Source organism: Lolium perenne, chromosome 2 (genome assembly GCF_019359855.2).
Source record: "Lolium perenne isolate Kyuss_39 chromosome 2, Kyuss_2.0, whole genome shotgun sequence".
Lineage (NCBI taxonomy): Eukaryota > Viridiplantae > Streptophyta > Magnoliopsida > Poales > Poaceae > Lolium > Lolium perenne.
The window spans coordinates 316,148,279-316,164,328 of record NC_067245.2 but is presented as its reverse complement, the minus strand read 5'-3'; positions in this window follow the sequence as shown (position 1 = coordinate 316,164,328).

Genomic DNA, 16,050 nt, shown 5'->3' with positions numbered 1-16,050 from the left:
GATTTACTTACTTCCCCACCTATTTTGGCAGCTCCGGCTGAGTCAGAGCCTATGCTCCTCTACCTGGCAGCTACTAATAAGGTCATCAGTCTTGTTATCGTGGTGGAGCGACAGGAAGAAGGTCTTGAATATGGAGTCTAGAGGCCAGTCTATTACATTAGCGAGGTACTGACGGAATCCAAACAGCGCTACCCTCACTTTCAGAAGCTAGCCTATGGTGTGTTCCTAGGTAGCCGGAAGTTGAGGCACTACTTCCAAGAGCATCCAATGACAGTTGTGAGCAAAGCTCCATTGTCAACCCTTAAAAGTAAACTAGAAAGGTCCGGTAAACTGAAGATAAAGTACACAAGCAAGTCTTGTAGATGTTTCCTTCACACCATTTAGTAGTGCTTCCCAAGGTTCGATTAAACCTACGTCTTCTAGGGAAAAAGCTTATCATACTACAATCCGTAATCCGGATCGAAGGTATCATTACTTACAATGCTATTTACTATTATGCATGCTTTGTAGAATGTAAGAGTTATCACTTTATTAGTTCATGTTACTTATTGTCATTCTTTATTGATTGAACCTTGTGATACTTTGCATGATTATTTAGAAGCTATATATTATAAACTCCGAAGTTCATGTTAGTTTTATCACCTTCATGCTCGGGACGAGCATAGGTTAAGCTTGGGGATGTTGATGCATGTAAAATGCATACATGAACTTTGTCCTTTATCATATTGAATTCCCACATATTTGCAACATATATGATGATAATACCATGTTTTACACAAATTTATGGGGATTTACCAATGATCCCCTTTATTTTGGTTATAACGCTGCAGAACAGGAAACCCCTGTTTTGTGTATTTTTCACTTTCAGAGACCTATACGGAGTCAAATTGCCCTGGGATTTTTGGAGCGTCACTTTTTCATCGGGATTAGCAGCATGGGCCCTGGAAGCACACCTGGAGAGGCCCGAGGGCCAAAAGAGACCAGGTGGCGCGGCCAAGAAGTCTGGCCGCGCCACCCAACCTCTTTCAGCCGTCGATCGCCCGTTTGCCCTGATTCTTTCTCGAACCGACGTGTTTTGCCCTAAAAATGACTATATATATGGCCCCGAAGAGTTCTCGGGAGGAGAGAGCCGCAGAAAGACAGAAACACCAAAACGGAGGCTGCTGCAGATAAGATTGGAGGGGGAAACTCCGCCGGGATCACCGCCGGAGGGATCTCCACCTTCTCCAACGTCTTCATCATCATCATGACCAAGAGGGAGTAGTCCACCTCTGTACTACGGGTTTGTGGCAGTAGCTTGATCTATTTCTCTCATGTTGTTCATAGTTTTTAGTGCCATATGAGATGTCTATCATGATTATGGTCATATTTGTAATACCTATGTGGTGGATCCTTATTCTATAATATTGTTTTATGAGATCTGATCTTATTATATGGTGAGATGTATTGATAGATGCATATTATGTACCCCGTTCTTAAGTTTATGTTCTGATCCAACATCTATGCAAGAGCGTGTGTGGGGGTGATGTGTGTGTTAGATGGAGTAGCATGGTTTTAGTGATTGGATAGTGACAATATGTTCAAGATCTATTATGGCTTTGCCTTTCTTTTGCTACCTCACTAGGGATAAAGTGAATGCATGTGCTATGTTCATCATGTGACAGCAATGATGATCTTGTTTGTTCAAGGTAGCATATTTCATATTCAAACTTCATGTCAAAGTACTTATTGCTATGCTCTGTTAATTCTTAATACAAGATTGATGAAGTTTCTTTCTTGTGGAGTATAAGAGAGATGTGTTGCATCATCTCTATGTTAGGACGTGATGCCCATATTAGTTCTGATCTTACATATAATATTATCTGCACCTTCATATCTCATTGATGAATTGCTTTCTGTCCACCACAACTTTACGAGAGAATAGTCAAGTGAACCCATGAACCCTGGTTAACTTTTTATCATAAGAAACACATTTATATTGCTTTTGCATTGTTTTCTATTTGCTGCACTATTTTAATCCGAAAATACAAAAATATTTACTTTTCTTATTTGCATCCAAAACACCAAAAACAATCAACCTCTTTACAGTTTTTACTTAGTAATCTTATCTAGTTTAGTTTTTTACTTGTTTTATTTCTACTTGTGTTATTTACTTACGCGAAACCTTGTGCTTGACAACCACACGGTGGAGTTGGGGACACGAGGCATTTACTTTACCTGCAGGATTACTTGAAGAAGAGAGAAGAGTACACTCTTTGATCCAGTTCCCCGAGAGTTCGATATAAACCCTCGAGTCACCCTTGTGGGGAAGATACTCCCTTGATACAACACTCTGCACTTGGAGTCCCAACGTATCAAGATCTTTTTGGCGTAGTTGCTGGGGAATAATCAAGACACTTCATCAAGCCCGTCAACCGCTATCAACATGGCACAGAGAGCGCTGATGGCCTCAAGAACACAGGGTCATTCGTGCATATTTTCGTGGAAGTATTATTTCCGGTTTTTATATTGTATCCCAACAAGGAGCGTAGGAGGATGTTTATCTGCGGTGTTTCTGTCGCACCCAAGGTTTCATAAGTCTTAAGTGAATTGACTACAAGAATTGAAATGGAAAGTGGTGAGTGTGAATAATAAGAGTTTGGAGTATTGATAATGCAATAAAGTAAAATGCATAAAAGTTAACAGCTAATAAGAAATAAATGAGTTTCTGCAGGTGGAAAAGTAGGCGCGGGGTGATTCGGTTCATGGCGATAGTGAATGTGCCTGGTGGAATAAATGTGATAAGTGAATATGATTCTTCATATTTATATCTGAGAAGGCAAGCAGCCCATAAGAGAGAAAGACTCCTCTTGGTAGATTTCATCTTCCTCCAATAATCCTTCTGCCTGTTACCAAAGCCATGGTCAGTGCATCTATTAAGGTGGTTAGACCGGAGTAAAGCTTTAAGCTCGGTGGTTCCTTGTGATTCCTCGAGTATTGCTAGATCCTCTTTGATATCGGCCGTGTCACTCGGGGGTCGCCGATTCACTAGCAAACAAGTTCCTGTTTATGAGTTCTTGAGATCATGCTATCTGGGCCCTTAAATTACATAACAGCATTAGGTGCACATAAACATTCATACTCATATATGTAATAATCTCAAACATAAGTTCACAAATAGATGAAATAAAATTGGCACATCACATCTCACCAATCCCCTACATCTCCCACGCCAATGGGATCTACTCACACATGAGAGGAGAATAGCATCATGATATCATAGCAAAGTAAATGGAGTTCATCTTGATATTACCGTAGCAAGCCACAATAGTTGAAGATCAAATCAAATACAAACCAGGATGGAATAGAGGTTTCAATCCCTAATCTTACAAGTATGAATCTCTCTCTCTCTCAGTACAAGTGGGATGTAGTGGATGAGGCGATGATCTTAATGAGATTGATCGTCGGTGGAGTCGAGGTTGGTCTTCTCCTTCTTCAGATCTAATCTCTTCTGTTCTGGTGCGAATGGTGGCTGCTGTGTTGTGTTTCTCGTCTGTTGCCCTTCACAAAAAGGGTTTGGTTTGATGAGGCGAAGGCGGCGCCGTCCAGTACGGGCGGACGGTACGGGCAAGCCCCACCCGTACCGATGCCCGTTAGAGGTCCTATGTCGCCAGGATGGGTTTGGCCTCAAAAGGAAATGTCTTTATTTCGTTGCAATTAGCCCATAAATGTCCTTGGATCCTCCAGATATGATGGTTTCCTGAAATACATAATAAAAAACAAGGTTCCGCTTGGATTGCGATATTAGCGTTAGTTGAAACATAAAATCCAATGAAAACCCAATGAAACCAATAGATAGGTGATGGAAAATCCGTAGTAAAATGCATCGAAATTTGGAGATATCAACATCCCCAAGCTTAGCTGTTACTCGCCCTCGAGTGACAAAGTGATAAAAGAATAATAGCGAGAAATAAACCTTGAGTAGAAGAGATCACAAGTTTGAAGCAATATTAAGTTCATCTTCAAAAACCTTGCAACTTCAAACATGATCATAAGATATTCAATTGGTTGCACCTAATGTCGCGTCCTAACCACATGTAGTTCATCAATCAAAATAAATTTCAAACCCATAGAAAGTGTCAAGAGTTTGACTAGGATCGCCAATGCATTGTTTCGGTGCCTCTCTTCTTATTGAGAGTAAAATTGGAATTTTAAGCAATGAAGGCTTTGATCAAATTAAGGGTGCACATGTATAAGTCAAAAGAGAATTAATCTTAGAGCAAATCATTGGCCTCCACATCAAGAATCATGACTCTCCAACACCCAATCCCCTCCTTGTCTTTCAAGAAAATCCACCTAATAGTAACGAACTCATAACAAGACCTTGAAGTGATAAATTGGATTCCGATGAGAGTTTCCAAGCAAGGGCCATGAGTGACTCTTTGGTAAAGTTGCGCCAACCATGGGGCTAGTGGTGGTGCTAGTGTCCCAAGGGTGTGCACAACAGCATGATGATACGCGTAAAGCTATATCAAACATTGATTCAAGTGGTGACACGCGTAAAGCAATATCTCACATTGATTCACAACATTAAAGTTTGTCATGTAGCTCAGCCACTATTAGATTTCAGTTCAATCAAACAATTCCTATCATGAGTGATATCAAATCAATTCATCGAGATATGTGGTTGAGCACTACCAAGATTAAAGCCTTAAGACAAACACATGGCACCAAAGTCATCAAGAGATGCTTGTTCTTGTTGTAAAAATGATTGGAGTTAAATCCAATCGCAGTTGTTTGTCATACCTCATTCAATGATTGTGAAGCAAAACCAAAATAGTGACATTAGCATGGGAACGAATTTATATGACGACGAGCTAAGTGGGGAGCGAGACTAGAGTGCAACCAAGCAAATAATCATATGATCACGAATGGAATTACAATGAGAGTGAAGATGAGAAATAATACCTCATCTCGCTTGCTTGCCTCATGCCCAAGTCTTCCTCCCTTTCATTCCCATCACGAAGTCACTGGAAGTGAATATTTCAAAGAAATCTCAAAAAAAATATGAAGAGAGCTTCACACAAATAAAAACAAGGAAAGTTAACTAATTTTTGTGTATGTTCTCAAATACAAATGCGAAACAAAAAGTAAGCATACGTATAACAAGAAATCATAACTAATTTTTTTGTGTTTTTGGATGTAGATGCAAAACAAGAATTAAACATGCAAATAACTAGAAAAGAAAATCAATGAAAAGATCAAACTAAAATATGAATGCAGAGGTGGAGGACTTAACCTCCCCAAGCTTAGGTGTTTAGCCTAACTTGGATCATTGCCCGCTACCACCACCTTGCGGCGGCGGGGAGTAGGTCTGGAAGTGAGTGGAGAACTCACTGAAGCTCTGGGTGAGAGACATCACATTGGCGTTCAAGTCATGCAACGTGCTCTCCACGTCGCCGACACGACCCACCAAGGTGTCGTACTCCTCCCTCAGGATGTAGTCGTATCCCGGTTGTTGCTGCACGTAGGGCTGCTGCGGCGGCTACTGGTACTGATGGTATTGATGGGCTTGACCGAAGTCATCCCATCCCTGGCCTCCCCACTGCTGGTCATCGTCTCCAGCTTGATCATTATGCTACTCCCAAGTAGCATCTCCTCCTGGGGCAGGTGCTCGTCCAGCCGCCACCCTCACAGCATGGAGCTCCTCCGGTGAAAGCACCCAAGTGTTCTTCCTTGGAAGACCAAAAGCACCGGAGAAAGGCAACAACTCCTGGACTATTTCACCGTTAACCTCAAAATAAAACTGATATGCACGAAGATGGTTGTTCTCCCTATAAACTCCAAGAAATTTGGTGCTAGCCATATGGTTAACATCCAAATACTTACTGCCCATGACCTGGTTGCCCGGAGGCATCCTGAAACGGCTGACATAAGCTATTTCGGTGACTAACCCACCACAACGGATATCACCTGAGTTTGCCGCCCTCTGGCGGCGGAAGTGCTGAATGAGCAGGTCACCAAGGTTCATCCAGTTCTCCATGTTGTGGTAGAGCGCGCTGCAGATGACGCTCATCTCGGAAGAGGGAGTTTGCCAAGAAGGTGGCGAAGTAGCGAATGGTCGGGTTCTGGATGGTGGCGGACTTCTTCCGCAGATAGTGCTGGTTCCTATGCACAGAAATATGCTGCCAGGCTTTCCCTGCCTCCTGGACAACATTATCAGTAATATCGACCTCTCCAGTGGTGGAGAACCCGAAGCAACCACAAAACTCCTCGAAAGTAAGACAGTGCGGTGTATTGTTCAACAAAAAACTCACAGTGGTATTTTTCCCAAGGACGGCAAGGTCGTCATGGAAGGTCGCGAGAAACTCGAGTGTGGCATTCTTGTACGTGTCACAGTTGAGTGCCGAGAAAACCTCCATGCCGGCGTTCCTCACCAACGTGGCGAAATCACTGTCGAGGACGTGACTGGTGAGAAAACCCTCATCGACCCACTTCGTTGGGAGTACCTTGCGGGCGGATAGCCGGTTGTACTCCTTGCTGAAGTCGGTCTCGAGCACTTCCTTGCCTTTTCGCGCCTTCTTCCGCGAGTCGTGGTGTCTGCTTGAGCCATCCGCTCCACCGCTCGAGCTCTTCCGGAATAAATTGCTAAAGCTCATTGTGCTGCAAAAAAATTCATAGCAAAAGTATAGGCATTAGGTTTCTATGGTATTGTACAACGATTACAGGCACAAACTTTGAATTCGAACGTGTAGAATCAACAAAAATTTCAAAAACTATGAACTCATCTAGGTATCCAATACGAGAGATTCAACCGTTCATTGCTGCAAATAACACATGGATCAGGTGAGAAACGTACCGATGTGAAGAATCCCCAACTCAAACGGACGAAATTGGCGAAGAATCGATGATTCTAGGGGATTAGGGTTTGAGTTATAGAGAGATAGAGAGAGAGAGAGAGAGAGAGAGAGAGAGAGAAAAGAGAGAAAGAATGGCTGGTTTGGGGGTTTCCCCCGGCCAGCCCGACGCTTTGACGTCGCCACCGACGCTATATGGGCGGACGGTACGGGGCAAACCGGCCCGTACCGGTGGTCGCCACCGTTGGATGTGTCGGTTCGCGTAGGATCACGTACCTGGATCTGGTACGGGCGGACGGTATGGGCGGATGTCCCCATACCGATGCCCGTTAAAGTTACAGTAAGTTGTCGACGAAGCTGCGAAGTTTTTCGTCTGAACTGGTACAGGCGGATGGTACGGGCGGATGCCCCCGTACCGATGCCCGTTAAAGTTACAGAGAGTTTTGACGAAAATCGTAAGTGTTGCTTCTTATTCGGTACGGGCGGGTGGTACGGTCGTACCCCGCCATACCGTTGTCCACCGAAGCTATTGTTTTCAGTAATCCTGTTCTCTTTTCTTCCTGGTCTCTCGTTTGGGCCTTTTTCATCAAGAGTTTCTGCAAATCATCAAAACTAAGTGGAATTTATTAGCGAAATCCTAATGTCTAAAAAGAAATAATCAAAACACTATAAGATAACTAAATTGCAAATAAAGAAAAAGATGGGTTGACTCCCACCAAGCATTTTATTAAAGGCTCACTCGTGCTTTAAGTATATTTTTGATAAGTGGAACCTACTGTAAGTTGTCCACTATCAAAAACATTTACCTCTTAAGTGCGCTTACCGGGTGGCACATACTTTTCCTCCTCTAGTTTCTTAGGGGAGTATCGAGTAATCTGATCATCATAAATATTGAAGACGATCTTTCCCCCATGGCAATCAACATTCGCTCCTGCAGTACTCAAAATGGTCTGCCCAATATAATGGATAATTTATCATCATGAGGCATATCTAGGATTATGAAGTCAGTGGGTATGACATGTTTATCAATTCTAAGTAAAACATCTTCTATCATCCCCACAGGCTTCTTAGTTGTTTTATCAGCCATTTGCAAAGTAATAGACGTTTGAGAATAATCTCCTAGGCCTAGTTTCTTATAAAGGTCATGTGGCATAACACTAACACCTGCACCTAGGTCGCAAAGAGCATTATGAATTCTAATCTTTCCTATTGCACAAGTAATGGTAGGTATGCCAGGATCACCTAGTTTAGCTGGGAGTTTATCTCCATAACTAGTCATCACGGCCATAGTTGTAGTTACTTTCTTTTTTCTATTAAGAATATCTCGAAGAAATTTAGTGTATGTAGGAAGTAATATAGCATCTGCTAACGGACGTTCTAAACGAAGTATACCAAGAGCATCAACAAAGGGGTCGTAAAGGTGTTTACTATTATCAAACTTCATTCTATCAGGATAAGAAAGATCTTTAGTTGGTACCTTTGGTTTTACCTTTGGCGCTGGCTCCAGTTCCTTTGTTTTTGGCTTCTTCTTGGCCTTCTGCTTTTCTAGTTTCCTCTCCTTTGATATTATTTCTTCTTCTTCCTTTTCTCGGCTTACAACCTCTTCTTCTTTAGAGTCTACCGTCTCAGCGTCAGAATCATATACCTCGTCTTGGTTTTCAGTATCTTCTTCTGGATTCTCTCTCGAGGCTTCTTTCTTTTTCCTTTGTTCTTCATAGTCAATATCATCTTGTGGATCAACGTGGTCTTTCTCTTCTTGGCTCATTCTTTCTAGTTCTTTAGCTTTACGAGCTTGTTCTTCTTGATACCAAGATGGACCTGTAGGTTCCTGCGTTTCTGTACCTCGTCTTGTGACAACATTAGTAGAAATAGCTTTACTAAAATCTTTTTGACTTAAAATCAAAGGTTGAGCATTAGCTATTTTGTCACATTGCACTTGAACCATGTCAAGATGTTTACTTAAGTGCTTAGTTGCGTGACTCAAATCTTCTAGTGTTTCTGCTAAAGCATTTATATCGCTCTTGTGGAGCGTTAGTTGTCTAAATATTAGATTTTTAAACTCAGTTTGTTGATACCAACAAGTTTTCATTTCTAGTTCAAAATAATTCTCTACTACCATAGCATGTAGCTCATTGGTCTCACTTTCAATAGCTAGCTTAGTTGGTATACCTTTCTCTTCCATAGACTTTTTAACTGCAGGCATAAGTTCAGGGGTTATAAAGAGCATACCTTTCTTTGACTCAATCTCACCTAAAGGATTATATTGCTCATCAGTATAGGCTCTGTCGGCGAAAAGTTTCACTGCCTCCTTATAGGTTAATGAATTTAGAGTTCCTCCTGCACATGCATCAACCATCTGTTTAGATTCATCATTAAGACCACCATAAAAATATTGTAAGATAACATGGTCCATGAAACCGTGGTTGGGAACCCTCATAAGTAATGCGGAGAATCTTCCCCAAGCTTGAGCAAAGCTTTCTCCAATATGCTGAAAGAAATTAGTAATCTCCCTCTTAACCTGCATTGTCTTATAGAAAGGATTAAATCTATTCATAAATTCTTTAATGCAATCTTTCCAGCTAGCAATAGTATTTCTTGGTAAGGCTTGTAACCATTGGAATGCCTTGTCCTTCAAGGACCAACGAAATAATTTAAGAAGTAAGAAATCTTTTGGCAAATTCTTAGGTCCAACTACCTCACATATATCATTCACTCTAGTTAAGTGACTGCCTGGATCTTCATGTTCTTCTCCTAAAAAGGCATTATCTTGCATCATAATTAGTAACTCAGGATCCATTTCATATTCAATGCCCTTAACATCAGGATAAACGATAGGATTTTTTGCAACTAAAGTTGAAGGAGTCCCATATTCCCCTAAAGCTTTGCTTGGCTCTACTGCCTTAGCTATGATGGATAAGTTTTCCATCATGGTACTTAAACTGTTTACGTCTACAGCACGCGAATTAGCTATATTTTGAATAACTTCCAGACGTCTTGAGTCTGGTACTCGATCAATGAAGTTTGGTAGATAAACTCTACCTGAGCGTGTGGAACCTCTGTCCTCGACAGAGATCATCAAAACTTACAAGTGTCAAGAAACAAACACCCTGCGCTTAGCTCCCCGGCAACGGCGCCAGAAAATAGCTTGATGGCCTGCAAGAACATAGGGTCATTCGTGCATATTTTCGTGGAAGTATTATTTCCGGTTTTTATATCGTATCCCAACAAGGAGCATAGGAGGATGTTTATCTGCGGTGTTTCTGTCGCACCCAAGGTGTCACAAGACTTAGGTGAATTGACTGCAAGAATTGAAATGGAAAGTGGTGAGTATGAATAATAAGAGTTTGGAGTATTGATAATGCAATAAAGTAAAGTGCATAAAAGTAAACAGCTAATAAGAAATAAATGAGTTTCTGCAGGTGGAAAAGTAGGCGCGGGGTGATTCGGTTCATGGCGATAGTGAATGTGCCTGGTGGAATAAATGTGATAAGTGAATATGATTCTTCATATTTATATCTGAGAAGGCAAGCAACCCATAAGAGAGAAAGACTCTTTGACGAGGGTGATTCTCGGCAATGCCCACCATGAGGGGCTTAGGGTTGACGGAATCCTGCGGGTTAGCACTAGTCATCGGATACCAAACAAACGGGGAGAGAGATTTACCCAGGTTCAGGGCCCTCGATGAGGTAAAACCCTTACTTCCTGCTTGTCGGATCTTGATTATCGAGTATATCAGGTTACAATGGGGTAGCCGATAGGCTTGCTGCGGTTAACTCGCTGAGAGGCAAGGTTCGAGCTCTAGATTGCGATGGTTCTATGTGCTACTGTTGTTCTTCTCCCATTCGGCAGGCCCTCTCCTGGCCCTTATAAAGCAGGCCAGGTCCCGAGAGTCCTGTCCGAACTCGACTAGGTTACAATGAGATCTAATTCTAGTCCTTCCTTTGATGAAGTCTTCTTGCCTTGTTCGTCAAGAATCCATCTTCTGGTAAGTCCGCTTTGTTGGAACCGACGTATGGCCCCACCTTGGTCGTTGGGCAATCTTCGTGGGCCCCTAGTTGGGCCAAGGGAGGTAGACTAATGTCGGTTACCCGAAGGGTAATGCCCACATCAGTAACCCCCGAGTGACTGGCCGAAGTAAAGCTTCGGGTAGGGACTATAATTGTCTTCATCCGAATATCCTTAGTTGTCGAAAAGAATTGGTCCTTCTCATTCGCCTTGAAGTCGTGATTGCTTGATATCGGGTGCGGGTCCAGCGCTCCCGATGGGAGTAGCCCCCGAGTCTAGGGACGGATGTTTGCAACCGTGCGTAGACTCAAGTTGTACTACTCAAAGATTTTTGCTGTCGTTGTTTGTTGTCGTTTGATATCGGGTGCGCATCCAGCGCTCCCGATGGGAGTAGCCCCCGAGTCTAGGGACGGATGTTTGCAACCGTGCGTAGACTCAAGTTGAATGATCAAACGCGGTAGATTACTTCGAGTGCTTCATTACCGAGGAGCCGATAACTTTGATGATGTCATCATTGACGTAGCATCTGTGGCAGCTCGATTGACAAGACGTGACCTAGCGGGCCCACCCTATATCTGCGCGGTCAGTTAAGAAATGACTGATCCTTGCGCGTTGACCGAGGCGTTTCGTCAATTCTCGTGCGTAGTGGAGGTAATGGGCCGCCGGTTTCTCTCCTTTCTTGACACGTGTGCAGCTGGACTTTCGTCCACTTCCCCTTGATGCGGATTCAGCGGCCATGATCCGCAGCAATTTTCTATTATAAAAGGGGGGGGGCGCTGAGTTTTAACTTTTTACCCCCGCCGCACTGTTCATCTTCTTCCTTGTCTCCACCTTGCCAATACTACTGCTTCCAAGAGCTTCCTCATCACCATGGGAAAAAAGAGGATGACCGCTGGCTCCGGGGCCACCGCAAGTGCCGCCGGATCCAAGGCGCCCTCCGCGTCGCGCAAGGCGGGCGCCACCGCCAAGAACCTTGACTGGACGGCCTCCTCCATCTCCAAGCGCGATGAGAAGAAGTTGAGGACGCTGGGGCTCATTTCTTCCGATGAATCAGACTTCATCCACCCAGGTCCTGTATCTCGTCCAAAGCCTCCCAGTGGTTTTACCATTATGTTTTCGGCTTTCCTGCACCGTGGGCTATCTCTTCCAGCCCACGAGTTTCTTCGCTGCCTCCTCTTTTCTTATGGGATTCAGCTTTGGCAACTGACCCCAAACTCCATCCTCCATCTGGCCATCTTTATTACTGTCTGCGAGGCTTACCTCGGCATTGACCCCCACTAGGGTCTTTGGAGGAAAATTTTCTTTGTCAAGCATCACAGCGGAGGCGACGGTCCTCACATTGTTGGCGGTGTTGGCTTCGTCGTCAGAAAGGAAGGCAAATACTTCAACTTCCCGATGAGGGAATCTGTCCAGGACTGGCGACAAAAATGGTTCTATCTCAGGGACCGCCCGGCGACAGGCCATCGCTCCAACTTGCCACCATTTGAAGACGTTCTCGAGGCAGTGTCGAAGAAATCTTGGCAAAATGCATTGACTACCAAAGAGAGCGAGGTGGCCGACAAGCTGTACGAGAGGATCTTAGATCTGAAGAGTGCAGGGGGCCAACAATGTGTGGAACTAAAGTTGTCGCCTTGTTTCTGAAGCGTCGAGTACAACCAGTGATGTCGAGAAGCCATCAGCTGTGGATGTACACTGGCGCCAATGACAAGACACGGATCGACTCGGCTGAACCCACAGAGAGCGAGCTTCGGGATGAAGTGAGGCGCTTAACTCGCTTTAGCCAAGAAGACTCCATAGCCCTGACATCAGCTCAGCTTCCTTATGATGCTCGCCATCTTCCCGCCGTGGTAATTCTTGCCACTTGATGTATTTGATTTCATATTTCGCATTCGAGATTGATGATTTTTCTTTATTTCGACAGCCTTCTACTATTGGAAGGTGCTACCCTTCAGAACCTGAGAGCGGAGCGGCTCCCGAAGACGACGATATATCTGAAGAAACCGAAGAAAACCCCGATGGGGTCGAAGATAGTGAAGCCTCGGAGGAAGAAGAATATGATGATGACGCGCTCCTTACTGCCAGGCGCCGCAGGAGAGTTGACGATGATCTAATTGAAACAGCGGAGTCAAGCCCTAGCGGGCGTAATGACGATGATGCTGATGAAATTCCTCCTAACGCTCCCGTTCCTGAAGCTTCGGCAGCTCCAAGGAAATCATTCGGCTTTTTTGCTGATGAAGATGACTTGATGTCGATTTCGTAAGTTCCTTTTCCTTACGTTCCTTTTTTAGAGTTCCTTAATAGTCCTCTTCTAACGCGATCAATGCTTTTCTTCCAGTTCTGATGAAGACGTAGATCTTCCTCCCTCGAAGAAGGCTAAGGCTAGCTCCGACAAACCGGAGCCGACAAAAAGAACAATGCCCCTGTCTTCTGAAGATGCGCCAATTGTTCCACCTCCTCCAAGGAAAGTAGTGGCGAAAGTCAAAGCTTCTTCCATTGCTCCTTCAGCAAGCGCTCCCGTTCCGCCATCTTCGAATGATCATGTAAGTATTTCCTTCTAATAATCCGTACCTGACAGCCCCCGAGCCGAAATTGGCTGGTTGAAGCCTAATGTTGGTTTTAATAATCTTCTGATACATTCTGACAAACTCTTTGATTCTGTCGTCACAGCCGATTCATGCCACAGTCGACATTGTGGTGGATTTCGCTGATCAGTTTGTTCGTATGGAGGCGAAGAATGCTCGTCTTCGGGAGGCCGCGAAGTCTTCGACTGAACAGCTTGATAAAGCAAATAGGCTGGCAGCCGAAGCTCAAAAAGAAGATGCAAGCTTGAAGAAAGAGCTAAATCTGCTAAAGGAAAGGATGAAGGAGGAGGAACAACTGAGACTTGAGGCTCACGCCCAAGCAGACAAGAAAGAGGGTGCTCTCCGCAAATCAATCGAGAGCCTGCTAGGTAAATTCCTTCGACTCCTCGATCTTTCCTTCTTTTTTTTACCAAACTTTCTTCACTTTGTAATAATTTATCCTTTGTCATGCTCTTAGGTGCTGCCGACATGCCTATCGACCGCACCAAAAGGCTTCGAGTAGATTCTATGTTAGATGCCCTTTCTTTTGCCGTGGACTCCAGCGAGCAAATCCAGGAGCTCTTGAAGAAAACCAAGGGAGCCTTGTCGAAGTTATTCCTGCTGATGTTCCCGAAGTTGGACCAAAGCAGAACCCTTGGAGACCTTGTGAATACTTTCTTCGTCGACTCCGGCAGCGCTATCGAGGTATTGAAGCACCGCTCTCGTCTTTACGGAGCAGTTCTTGCTTTTCAACTTTTGATGGGGTATGGCTTCGAGTCCAATTTGGAACGCTTGACTAAGGCATTGCCGAAGAATGAGGATGGCTCACTCGTTGATCTTGGCCTCTTCAACGATTCGGCGCGCGTATGCGCAAGCCAGCTCCTTAAATTAGTTGATGATGAGAAGAAGAAAACTGCATCTGAAGCTGCCCCGAGCTCATCTGCGCAAACTCAGGCGCTATGACTTCTTTGATTGTAATCTGAACACACTTATTTCATCCATTGTTTTGTAACGAATCATGCTGGCTTTGTTGTTAGCGTTTTCTATTATTATTACTCTTCTAAGTGAAATGCTTCTGATGGCTCCCGATGGGAGTGTCTGAATTTGATAATCCCTTTGTTAATTTTCTGAGTATGTATATTAAATACCCTGCTGCAGATACCTTCGACTGTTTCCCGCGCCTAAAGTTCCTTGAGTTCTACAACTGGTAACGAGTCTGAGCTTGTGCGTCGTCTGCGCAATCGAATATCTCAGTTGGAGAAGGACATAGCTGGACGCCATGCTATGGCAGCGGTGGTGAAGAAGAAAGGCGAGCTCGCTGCAGAAGTCGAACAACACGCTCTAGATCGTCTGCGCACAGCCACTGACAGCTTAAGTTGTAAGCAATCAATGTTTCCTCATCCCTTGCATTCTTTTGATAAAAACCTTATTATGTCTTGATTTTCCTCCATCTTCGACAGTCGTTGCTTTCAACGTACCAGAGGAAAATAAGCGGGTTCATGATAAGATTGAGGCCATAACCGATCTATCGCACCCGAAGTGCTCGTTGTGGTCGAACAGATCGAAAGCCGTTATTGTGGCGAAGTTCGAATATCGGGTAGAGAAGGTGCATTATTACTTCGATAAATGCCACGCTCATCTGAACATGGTGTGGAAGACCATGTTCCCATTTGATCCGGCACCCGGAACTTTGTCGGCTTTAATGACTCGGTTCAAGAACCCCGCCAGGATTCAGTCTCTGATACGCAAGGAACTCCTCGTTGGAGCCGAGCTTGCATTTGCTTCAGTGCTGGCATGTCATCCAACCCTTGATTTAGAGTCTATTGCCAACGCCAATGTAGAGCTCAATCAATACTACCCCGTTGCCAGGCATCCTGCTCATATTGTTGTTTCTAGGATGGAGGCAAGTACTGAAAGAGATTTGCGGAGCCAGACTGGTCAGGGAACCTCGTCTTGATAGAAATATTCGAGTAGTCCCGCACATAGTGCGATTTGTAATTGCTGCAAGAATCTTTGTAATGCAATGGCGATGTTCTTTTTTAACATCATATGCCGACGATATTCTTTTATAATATCGTTTGTAGCCGATGATTTCGCGAGTTATTTGAAGGGACCGTAAACCCAGTCGATAATTCTGTTTGTATTAAGTCGAAGACAACTGAGTGATCAGGTCAGTTTGCTCTTTCGATGACCCCGTAGTAATCGCAAGTATGTTTTGCTGGGCCGTGTGTATTTTTGTATTGGCAGCAGCCCCCGAGTAAACGAGGGAACCATGTGCCTATTCGGCTTCGTAGCCCGGTGCACCGGCGTGAGCCTTCCACTTCCCATAGTTTCCAGCTTACTGCAGCACTCGCATGTTCCTTGAGGCTTTGCTGAAGTGTTCGTATTTTTATTTATATAGAGATTTCCGTCAAGTGCAGCACTCGCATGTTCCCTGAGGCTTTTGACGAAAAACATTGCAGCCCCCGAGTATTGCCGGGTACACTTGTTGTATTGATGTGTCGAGAAATTTCGAACAGGACTATTGTATGATCGATGTTTTTCTTTGTAAACCAGAGCTCCCGATGGGAGTAATAGTTTGTAATAGCCGAATATTTTGATGAGCTCCCGAACGTTTTTCGGGTGAAATAACAATTGTATAAGTCGAA